This window comes from Lontra canadensis, unplaced genomic scaffold (genome assembly GCF_010015895.1).
Source record: "Lontra canadensis isolate GAN:19392208 unplaced genomic scaffold, GSC_riverotter_1.0 scaffold1, whole genome shotgun sequence".
In the NCBI taxonomy this organism is placed as follows: Eukaryota; Metazoa; Chordata; class Mammalia; order Carnivora; family Mustelidae; genus Lontra; species Lontra canadensis.
In genome coordinates, this window is record NW_022630995.1 from 116,930,396 (window position 1) to 116,942,528 (window position 12,133).

Consider the following 12,133-nt stretch of genomic DNA (forward strand, 5'->3'; position numbering starts at 1 on the left):
GAAGACCAGAGTTCATATGAGGAAACTAGAAATTCCCAATATTCTGCTCTGGTTCTCAATTACACTGCCAGGTGGTTTTATAGGTCTTGACTGAAAGGTCTATCATAAAGAATCTTTTAATCTTATGTCAGAGTGGATTCTGGGAAGATTTTAGTGGGGGACGTTACAGGACATTAGTTTAGAATCTCTCTAAATCCCTTCATAAAAATAGTGCAACTTGGTGTGCCTCGGTGTCTCAGTCGTTTAAGCATCCAACTCTTGATTTCAGCTCAGGTCATGATCTTAGGGTCCTGAGGTGGAGCCCACATGGGGTAGTCTGCTTGAGACTCTCTGTCTCTCTCTCTTTTTGTCCCTCCCCCTGCTATAGCACATGAACTGTGCGCTCTCTCTCTCTCAAGTAAATAAATCTTTTTTAAAAATAGTGCAACTAGATAATACAACAAAAAACAATGAACATTTACAGCAAATATAAATGTTGTAGTTACCCACTGTTCTGTTAAAAACCATTCCAATACTTTGTGTCTTAAAAAAACAACCATTTTATTATGGTTGTTGGGGCTGCAGTAATCTGGGGACTTAATTGGAATAGAATATTCAGGATAGCTCTCTTATGTGGTTGTTGTCTAGGAGTTCAGCTGATACTGTTATTCTGAAAACTTCAGTACTATGGCCTCTTTTTTTTTTTTTTTTTTAATTTACGTATTTGACAGAGGGAGACAGTCAGAGAGGGAACACAAGCGGGGGCAGTGGGAGAGGGAGAAGAAGACTTGGGCTCAGTCCCAGAACTCTGGGATCATGACCTGAGCCTAAGGCAGACCCCTAACAACTGAGCCACCCAGGCGCCCCTATATGGCCTCTTTTTGTGGCTTGGCCTTCTCACATGTTGGCTGGTGTCCAAGAACTGCCCCAAATGTTACTGTCTACATTCTATGTTCAGATCAGTCACAGGGCCATCCCAGACTCAGGAGAAAAAAAAGTCTCCGCCTATTGATGTGAGGATCAGAATGAATACAGGAAACACAGGAAATGTGAGGCCATTTTGGAGACTGGTTACAAGACTACATGACAGGTTATACCCACAAACTCCAAACAAAGTGGCTGAAGACAAACGGCCAAATGCCACAAGACCTACATAATACTATGCAAGAGTAAGCAGAGGGAAGCATTCATAATAATACCAAAACCAAAACAGTATCAAAAGAATCCCTAATTACCCAATATTGGAAGATGATAACAATTCGTTATTTTTTAACTAAAGTATAGTTGACATACAATATTATATTAGTGTACAAACATAGTGTGTACAAACATGAAGTATACAAACATAGGTGTACAACATAGTAATTCAGCATTTATATACATTATGAAGTCATCACCATAGTTTAGCTACCATTGGTCCCCATACAAAATTATTACATATTATTAACCATATTCCCTATCCTGTACATTGTATCTCCATGTCTTATTTATTTTGTTTTATTTTATAACTGGAAGTGTGTACCTTTTAATCTCCTTCCTCTATTTTGTCCCTAAAACCCATTCCCCCAGCAACCTCTAGATTGTTCTCTGTATCTATTTCCGTTTTGTTTTGTTCGCTTTGTTTTTTAGATTCCATGTATAAGTGAAATCATATATTTATCTTTCTTTGATTTATTTCACTTAGCATAATAATGTCTAGGTGCATCCATTTTATTGGAAATGGCAAGACTTCATTGGTGAGTAATATTCTGTTGTGTATATACACCACATCTTAATCCATTCATGTATTTATGGACACTAAGTTTGCTTCCATACTTGGCTATTGTAAATAATGCTGCACTGAGCATAATGGTACATATATGTTTTCAAATCAGTGTTTTCATTTTCTTTCAGTAAGTGCCTCGAAGTGGATTGCTGGATCGTATGACATTTCTATTTTTAATTTTTTGAAGAAACTCCATACTTTTTCCATAGTGGCTGCATCGTTTTGTTCCCACCAACAGTATTAGCCATTCTGGCAGGTATGAGATGATATCTCATTGTGGTTTTGATTGCATTTCCCCAATGATGAGTGATGTTGAACATCTTTTTATATGTCTGTTGGCCATTTGTATGTCTTCTTTGGAGAAATGTCTATTTAGGACATCTGCCCCTTTTTTTTTTTTTATTGAGTTACGTGAGTTCTTTACATATTTTGGATATTAACTCCTTAATAGATATATTATTTGTCCATATCTTCTCCCATTCAGTAGGTAGCTTTTTGTTATATTGGTTTCCTTCTCTGTGCAAAAGCTTTTTTAGTTTGATGTAGTCTCACTTGTTTATTTTTTATTTTGTTGTGTTTGCCTAGGGAGATAGATCAAAAATATATTTCTAAGACTAATGTCTAAGAGCCTACTATCTATGTTTTCTAGGATTTTTATGATTTCTAGTCTTACATTTAATCCACTTTGAGTTTATTTTTTTATATGGTATAAGAAAGTTTCATTCTTTTGTATTTTAGATGTCCAGTTGAAGATTAATTGACTGCATAAGTATGAGGTTTATTTCTAGACTCTGTTTTGTTCCATTGATCTGTGTGTCTGGTTTCATGCAAGTACCACAATGTTTTGATTACTGTAGCTTTGTAATATAGTTTGAAATCAGGGAACATGGTAACTCCAGCTTTGTTCTTCTTTTTCAAGATTGCTTTAGCTATTCAGGATATTTTTTGGTTCCACACAAATTTTAGGATCATGTGTGCTAGTTCTGTGAAAAATGCCATTGGTATTTTGATAGGGTTTGCATTGACTCTCTAGGTTGCTTTGAGCACCATGGACATCTTAGCAGTATTAATTATTCCATTTCATCCCATGAGCATAGTGTATCTTTCCATTTATTTATGTCATCTTCAATTTCTTTTATCAATGTTCTGTAGTTTTCAGAGTATAGTTCTTTCACCTTTTTGCTTTAATTTATTCCTTGGTATTTTTTTCTTTTTGATGCAGTTGGGAGTGTCATTGTTTCCTTAATTTCTCTTCCTAATAGTTTACTGTAAAACTCATTATTTTAAAACTTTATATAAAATAAAATAATTAAGCACTTACCTTCTTTCTTTATAATCTGTACCACTAACAGATGAGGAGGTTTCTTTTTATAGACATGAATGAAGAGAAATGACATAATTAGAATACCATTATTTTGCAAACCCAAATCAAACTACAAACTCAGCAGAACCCAGCCTGGAAAAATGTATAGGACAAACAACCTGGTTTCATCAAGAAGTAAGTGGTAAGTAAGATAGTAAGAGAAACCTATTGTTTCAAATAGACTTCTAAGAGACATAACAACCACCATGTGTAGTAATATGTGAATTTTATTTGTATCCTAATTCCAAAAAACATGCTGAAAAATATGACATTTATTAAACAATTGGAGATGTGAACACTGAATTGAAATTTTATTATTTTAAAAAATTATTATTATTAGCATGATAATGGGATTGTAGTTATTTATATAAACATTCTTAACTTAAAGAGACTAAAAAACTATAATGTCTAGAATCTGCTTCAAAGTAAATGGGAAAGGATAAATGGGTAGGGAAAGAGATGAAACCAATTTTGTGATGAGTTAATCACTGCTAAAGCTATGGATAATAATTGGATTATTCTGTTTTCTCTAATTTTATATATTTTTAAATGTTCCATTATAAAAAGTTATAAAAAAATTATGTCTGATAATTACCTAGGCCTTCAGTATGCATAGGGTCATAAAATGTTATATTGTCTAGAGATTCTACTTCTTTATTTCATGATATTAATATGAAATTCAGATTCTTTAAAATTAAAGGGTAACTTTATAAAAATTATAAAATTGTGATCATTAGGAGAACTATTTAAGATTTTAAAGTAGAATCTATACAACTTAGGTATATGAAATACAAATAAATAATTCACTTTATTGAATATGAATTATATTTATTAAAATGCAAATAATACAATAATAAGCATCAATAATAAGCTAAAGCAATCTTGAATTGATAAGATACATATATTAAAGATTAATCTCTCCCCCATCTTCTCTCTTTTATAAGCTGGAAGTGGGTCATCTTGTTTCATAGTCTCTAGGTCTGTCTGCCTTGCATAGATGAACTAACCCCTCACATCTTAGGATATTAGGGAACTATTGTATCAGTCCCTATTGTAGTGTTCTCAGTCTTTGGAACTTCATTTAATATTCTGTTGTGTTTTCTGCTTTTACCACCCGACTGTAAACCTTGAGAGCAGTCTAGTTCAACAAACATTTGTCAAAAGCCTAGTGTGTCCAGCACTGTAGTGGGCATGAGATATAAGATGAATAAGTTACAGCCTGGACCCTGGAGCAACTAGCATTCTAGAACAACATATTTAATAGAACTTTCTGGTATAATGGAAATGTTCTATATTTGGATGGTTCAGTGTGGTACCCAGAAGCCATACATGGCTATTGAGCTTAAAATATGGCCAAGGGAACTGTAGAACTGAGTGTTTAATCATATTTAATTTTAATTAATTTAACCTTAAATGGTAACATATGGCTAGTGGCTACCATATGGGACAGCACAGATTTAGAGCAAGAGTTGGCAATTCTTTGAGTCTCTGATAAGAGCAGTGATACAGATATGCACAGATGCTTCAGGAGCATAGAGGAGAGGTATTTAGATCAGCTTGGATACAGAAAAAAGTAGGACCAAAGAAGCTTTCCAGAAAGAAATGGTGGTCAGACAGAATGCTAAATGTATGCAAATGTGTAACTCAGCAATTTAATTTCTAGGCATACACCCTTGAGAAATTTATGCTTCTGTGCAAAGACATATACATAAATGTTCATAACAATATTTTTCGTAATAGTCAAAAAATGGGAAAGACATAATGTCTATCAGCAGTAGGATGGATAAAAAATTGTCATATATTTAATATAATAGAAAGTATACATTAATGAAAATTTAAAAAATAAGAATAAGATATATAGCAATAGCTATGGTCAAAAACATAAATGTTGAGTTAATCAATAGAAAAACAGAAGAAACCATATTGTATGATATCATTTATATAAAATTCAAATGTAGGTAGACTAAAATGATAATATTTTAGAATGATATTTAAGTGGTAAAAGCAAAAAGAAAAACTAGAAAGCAATTACATAAGCTGAGAGCTAACCTTTGGGATCAGGGAGGAGATAGAGGTGAGGAAGAGGTGTGGGAGTGGCGCCAGGTGAGCTAAGCAGTATTGTTTTGTAACTTGGTAGCTACATGTAAATTTTGTTAAAGTTGTACATTTGTTTTATATCTTTAGGTTTAAAAAAAACATATATATATATATGTATATATATACACATACACACACACATACATTCATATACATATATATATATGTGTATGTGTATATATAATAGTAAAGTATACGATAGTAAATAAATAGTAGTGTGTATATATATGTATATATATAAAATAGTAAAAAGTCTTTAAATACTGTTTTTAGAAAATTAATATTGAGTGTGATCATTAAGATCAGCTCCTCTGTGAGCTCATGATGTAATTTCACCCTTCTTATCTACAAGGGCTTGTAATTTTTTTACACCAGAATTTTTTGAGTTTTTAAAAATATTCTTCTCTCTCATCTCTGTAATGGTAGTTAAATTAATTCTTTGTTTTGAGGTTTGAGGATGGATAAATTTTTTAAAAATTTTCCTGTTTGTGAGTACATTTGAAAATTGTATCTTACTATTTGGAGATTGTTTGGGAATTTACAATACCACAGCTTAGTTATTTGAAAAAGGTTGATTTTAGTCTGCCACAGAAATTGATTCTTTTCCAATCTGGAGACCTCAAGATACTCTGATCTTAGAGAAAATTGCTAGTAGAATAAAAATGGATGGCACTGAGTACATCATGTCCTTCCTTTTTCTTTGCCAGTCTTAAATAATGCTTAGAATAGACCACAGCATCAGTTCTCCAAGTTATCCTACTTGGGACTTCTTTTTTCCAACTCTCTATGAGCCAATGAAAGAATTACAAAAGAGTTAACTCTTAATTTGCAAAAGGAAAAAGGTTGGCTTGGAAAAGAGTAACTGAATCTGAAAGTGAGTCTTTTAAAATACATCTTATTATCAGTGACAGACCACGGGCAATCATGATAGAAATGTGTGAAAACCTTCATTGACACCATCTAATAAGACAGGAGACAACAGATGCTGGCAAGAATGTGGTGAAAAGGGAACTCTTATACATTGTTTGTGAGAATATAAACTGGTCCAACCACTATGAAAAACAATGTGGAGGTTCCTCAAAAAATTAAAAATAGACCTACTATACTATCCAGCAGTTCTACTTCTGGGCATATACCCAGAGAAAATCAAAACAGGATTTTGAAAAGATACGTGCATTTCCATGTTTATCACAGCATTATTCATGATTAGTTAAGATATGGAAACAACCCAAATGCCCATCAGTGGATAAATGGGTAAAAAAGATGTGGAAAAGATTCCATATATACAATGGAATATTTTTTCTGCCATGAAAAGGAAAGTATCCTTCCATTTGTGACAATGTGTCTAGACTTGGAGCACATTATGCCAAATTAGATAAATCAGAGAAAGAAAGATTCGGTACTTGTCATTTGTAGTCCTGTCTTGATTGGGTGGTTCTAGTTTTCCACTGACTTTAATCACAGATTTCCTATATTCCAAACATAGTCTTCCATATCTCCATTGTGGAGTAATAGTTCAGTTTCCCCTTGGTGATCATGATTAGTCACCTTAGCCAACACCATAACTCTTCTTAACTGCTGTTTCAGAGGCTTGAGAAGCTCCAAGTAGCCAGGCAGCAGTATTAACTTCTAGTTCAATGGAATAATTGTGTCTCCTTGGTGAAAACATTCCTCCCTCTAAGACACTAAGATCTGTAGGCCAGCAAAGCATAGAGTCATAGGAACAAGAAGCAAAGGTTTCGCCAGAAGGTAACTAGGGATAATATCAAATGGTGCCACTCCACTTTCCACTTGAATGATTTCTAGACTCAGGAATCCTACAATAGAAATGGCACCATATACTACTAGACACTGAGAGCACATGCAGCTTTCTGTGGAACCTTGCCCCAGTGCAAAGTATTGCCACTTGGCTGGCATTGTACTGAGTCTTCAAAAGGCCATTTCACCATTCTATCAAACAATCACATATACACCACTTCCACTGATAATGGAGTATCACTGTGCATGCCTAACTTTATGGCTTCATGGGGTAGATAACACCCAGTTCATGATAGGAAGATAATGGCACATGGTAACACAGTAACCCATAGGCAAGTGCTCAATCTCTACAAAGGCCCAGTAGCAGGCCAAGAGCTGTTTCTCAACATGGGTAGTTACCGGCAGATGATGTCAGGGCTTTGCTCTAAAATCCTAAAGGCCTATGCTGCAGTTCACCTATAGGGGCCTCCCAAAGGCTCCAAACAGCATCCCTGCCAGTGATATTTCAAGTACCATTGGATCTGCCAGATCATATGGACCTTGTAGCAAAACATCTTGCACACCAGCCTGGACTTGTTGCATAGCCTTCTCTTCTTTTGGCCTCCACTCAAAACTAGTAGCTTTTGGGGTAACTCAGTAAAATGGGTTAGAATAACACACCCAAGATGAGAAATATATTGTCTCCAAAATACATAGAGGCCCACTAACCTTGTGCCTCTTTCTTGGTTGGGCCAGATGCAGAAGTGATATCTCAACATGCCGCATAACACTGAAAAGCTAGAAATTCCATGGAAGTAAAACGCCTCCAAATTTTAGTAAGATTTATTTCCCACCTTTTGACATGCAAATATCCACCAATAAATCTAGCATAGTTTCTACTTCCTGGGTCCAGTCAGCATATTGTCATCAGTGCATCAATGTAATGGACCAGTGTGAAATCTTCCAGAAGGGACAAGCAATCAAAATTCCTACAAAGTAAGTTATGACATAGGGCTAGAGAGTGGATAGGTATAGTGAAAGTAAAAAGTGAAGGCATGTTGCTGCTTTGCCAGCTGAAAGTAAACTGCTTCTGGTGGTTTTCTTAGACAGAGATGGAGAAAAGGGCATTTGCCAAATCAGTTCTGCATACCAAGTACCACTGGATATGTAATTTGTTCAAGCAATGAAACCACATCTTGTATAGCAGCTGCAGTTAGAGTCACCACCTGGTCAAGTTACAGTAACCCATTGTCATTTTCCAAGATCCATCTGTCTTTTGCACAGGCCAAATAAGGAGAGTTGAATGGGAATGTAGTGGGAATCCCTACCCTTGCGTCTTTCAAGTCTGTGATGGTCGTCCTAACCTCTGTAAACCCTCCAGGAATGTAGTATCACTTTTGATTTACCAGTTTCCTGGGAAGAGTCAATTCTAATGCTTCCACTGGCCTTTCTCAATATAAAAGCCCTCACTCTACAAGACAGGAAACCAGTGTGGAGATTCTCATCTGCTAGTATGTTCACTCCAATTATGCATTTTGCAACTGAGAAAATAACCACAAGATGAGTTTGAGGACCCACTGGACCCACTGTGAGATGGACCTGAGCTAAAACTTAATTATTCACCTGACTTCTATTAGCTCCTGCTCTGTTAGGCCACAGAGACATTTTGGGTATCCTAGAATTTGTGTTATTTCAGAGTCAGTGTCCAGTGGTCCCCATAATGTCTCATTGTTTTATTTTTCACAGTGATGTACACTTACCCTAGTAAAAGACCATAGCCCCTTTGGAGAAGGCTAGGGAAAAAATTGTAAGTTTTCAGTAGTATACTTCCTCAAGGGCTTTTGGGTCTGTAAACTGTTTCAGATCTGGGAATTGATTGAGGGACTGTCCATCTCTGTTTTTATGATTTGAATTAGACTTTTGACATAGAACTTTTATGATTATACAAATAAAGAATTTACTAGGTTTACCATCAATTTCACTTCTAGGAGCACCATGATTAACCAGTCAATGACATAGGTCTGCACAAATCAGACTATTTCAATTGTTATTTTGACTTTCTATCCAATACAATAACCATTGCTCTGGCAGTTGAATGCCACCACTTGGCCCCTGCCACCTCAGGTATCCTATAATTACCTTCATTGCGTTTAGGCTTCAAATGGAATGGCTGGGATTCCCACTATAAGGTCTGGCCTACAGAGAAGAATGATCGAGCTTTTCAGTGATGCTGAGGCTCCCCTCTCAAATTTATTTCTTAAAGTATTGATGAAAGGTATGTCTTCTAGACCCTCTCAGTATAGGTGAGTGGGTCTTAAATGACAAATCCACTCCAAAATTCCAATCTCCCTGAATTTCTGAATCTCTCCCTCTACATCAAATCAAAGAAGGTCATTTATTTCCATATCACGCACTGTGAGCCACTTTTTGGTCCATGTTCCAGTCAGTCATCCAGCCAAACTCTTTAGAGCCCTTTCTGACTCCTTGAAGTACATTAAATGCAGAATCTCTGCTTAGTGAGCCCATATCAATAACTTCAGCCTGATCCAACTTTATATTCCTTCCACCATTTTCCCCCATCCTTAGTATCCATTCCCACATGTTTTCTGGATTTATGCTTATATAAATACAATGAAAATTACCAGAAAAATGATCACACTCAGATTTCATGGCAATGTCAAGTTGCTGTAAAGGTGATAAATGTTTATTCTCAATTCCTGTACTTCTGAACTCTAACAGTTTGCAGGCTGTCAGTACACCCCTGGCCACATTTTGATTAGCATTGACGTGTATACTGTAAACACTTATAAGTGGATTAAGATTATCTCAAAGTTCTAAAAAGTTACAATTGCCAGTAGTGTTGCCAAAGCTCTAGCCATAATCCTGGATTGGGACATTTTTCCATCAGATAAGGGGTTTCTGAATACAATAGTCCACATCCATCTTAACTTTGCACTTTCCAAGAACACTGGAACCTGGATCCACTTCAGAGTCCAAACCTGATGATGAGTCCATTAGCCACAGTCCTGCCTTGCTTTGAGCCTTTTGAAAACTGCTTCATTTAAATATTACCTAAATTTCACCCTTTCCGAAAAATTCTGTAACAGTTCTTTTTCTTTGTTTGCTGAGATACCTGAGGCTGCTCTTTATACAGTCTCCTTCTTTCATTGGGTCAGGAAGCCTAATTGTGACAGACAGTATGTTTGCTGGTGATCTTAGACTGGGCTGGAACAGTTCTAATCAGTATACTAGAACGTGAGGAGAAATTTTGTGCAGAGCCCAACTAGAAAGATCAATGCTGTCATTTGGGGACAGCATAAAGGTCTACTGACTGGAATCAGGGTAAGACAAAAAGTAAATATGCCACATGTGTTACAACCTAAGCATCTTCTGCCTTCAGTTCAGATTGGTCTGAAGATAGGGAGATGGAGTTGGGATAGCAAGGAAAGATTCCATGGATTCAACTAAGGAAAATACTAGGGAGTGGGAGTTGGGTCCCAGGTGGTTTTGACTGAAATCTGGGAGCAGGAGAAAGGGCCAGTGATGTTACAAGCTCAACCCTAGCAGTTCCTGACTCTGGAGTTTGCCTGGGGCCTCACACAGGGAGATACCCAGGAATTAAGTTCTGCAAAGCACAAAGCATTGCCTCACCACAGTTCATCTCTTTGAAGGGAAAAATACTAGGGAGGAAAAGAAGGAAAGCGTAAAGGAGGGGAGGGCTATAGCCAGGGGCAAAGGCCAAAAGAACAGACTTGGGAGGAAAAGAAGCATCTTCTGATAAAGTTATCTGTAAAATACAGTGTCTCAGCAGAGTTGGGACTATGCAAACTAATAGAAAACACACAACGTCTAACATATTCTTGATGTTTAGACTTTATACCATTTTTTAAAGCTACATGAGAGCCCTGTAGGAATTGACTTTTATTTTTTACCATGTGAACCCAAAAGCCCTATTGGGAACATTGTGTTGTTGACTTGTTTCATTCTCTAGAGGATTTGCTTGCTAGCAGCAGTGAATGGACTCCTGTGAGAACACAATGATATTTTCATCTATGACTGAACTATTCTATTCTGTTCCTGCTCCTTTTAGGGAGAGGAAAATTGTTCCTAGCTATTTTGGTCTAAAATTTTTCAAAACTTCCATTACAAACCATAAAGCAATCTTGACTTCTGGGAAATCCCATTTCAGTTAATAATATAAAATGTATTTATATGGTTAGGTATAACTCTCTAAAGGTTATCTTTTTATAACCTCTTTTTTGGAAATATATTTTATAAACAAACAAACAAACCCCTTACTACATTTCCTGATTTGTGGTATGAGCAGGTGGGGAAGGAATTCCTGGGTTAAGTGGAAAGGATAAGACAGCTGATGAGAGTCAGTTTTAACAGCCAGATGTGGAGTAACCCATGCAACCAAAAAGAAATCCTGAACCCCCAGCACAGTCACCAGCACCACCATGATAGCCTCTTGTTTAAGAGTGACAGTGTTACCTAGGCTCTTTTACTGTAGCACAAATAAATCCAGAAACCCATCCCCCAGCACCAGTCTTTTCTCCCTAACTCCCTATATACACACCACTATTTCTTTCTTTTTTTCTTTAAACTACCTCTTCAAAAGTGGGAAATTGGAAGGGGAGGTGAACAATGAGAGACTATGGACTCTGAAAAACAATCTGAAGGGTTTGAAGAGGTTGGGGGGGGTGGGAGGTTGGGGGAACCAGGTGGTGGGTATTAGAGAGGGCACGGATTGCATGGAGCACCAGGTGTGGTACAAAAGCAATGAATACTGTTAAGCTGAAAATAAATTAAAAAAATGATTTTAAAAAAAGTGGAAAAGAAACTTAAAGGTTTGTAAAGAGAAAAGGGAATGTGAAAATGAATATGAAATGATTACTAGCAGGAAAAATGTTTTATAATGCTTTCTAAACCAATGGCTTTCATATCTTTTTTTACTACAATGAGTCAGAACAATATTTTACATATTTTAGAATATGCATACTAAGACATTGTGTATGTATGTATGCATGCATCATGTAGAAGAAAATATTGTCAGGTTTCATAAAATGCTACATATGATGCACTAAGATTTTTCCTTTTTATTCTGTGATTTTACAAAATGTAGGGCATGAGTCACTAAACTGATCTCATGACCTATTAAATGAGTGGCAACCTACAATTTAAAAAATACT